We start from the raw sequence: 329 nt of genomic DNA on the forward strand, positions 1-329 counted from the left end.
ACCTGCTTGCGTATGCTCGGATAACGGACTTTACTGTAACTGGGCTTGGCGTTTCGAATAATCAAGAAAGCTTCTGTAGTAGTCGCGCATTATCAGTGAACTCACTGCATCGAACTGGAACAGGTCTGTGCCTACGACCTGCCAAGGACGCGTAGGTATTTCATGCGGTAACAGCGTTTCCTGTGTTGGCGATGGTTCGGTCTCTTGGCATACTGCGCGCATTCGCTTGATCAGAGTGTCAAGTGTCTTTATTTATTCCGCTCCAGTCCACTGCCATCGTTAGCCACGCCGGTGTGTTTTTCTCTATGCCTGATGTCGCATAGTGTAGG

This window comes from Priapulus caudatus, unplaced genomic scaffold (assembly GCF_000485595.1).
Source record: "Priapulus caudatus unplaced genomic scaffold, Priapulus_caudatus-5.0.1 Scaffold885, whole genome shotgun sequence".
Lineage (NCBI taxonomy): Eukaryota > Metazoa > Priapulida > Priapulimorpha > Priapulimorphida > Priapulidae > Priapulus > Priapulus caudatus.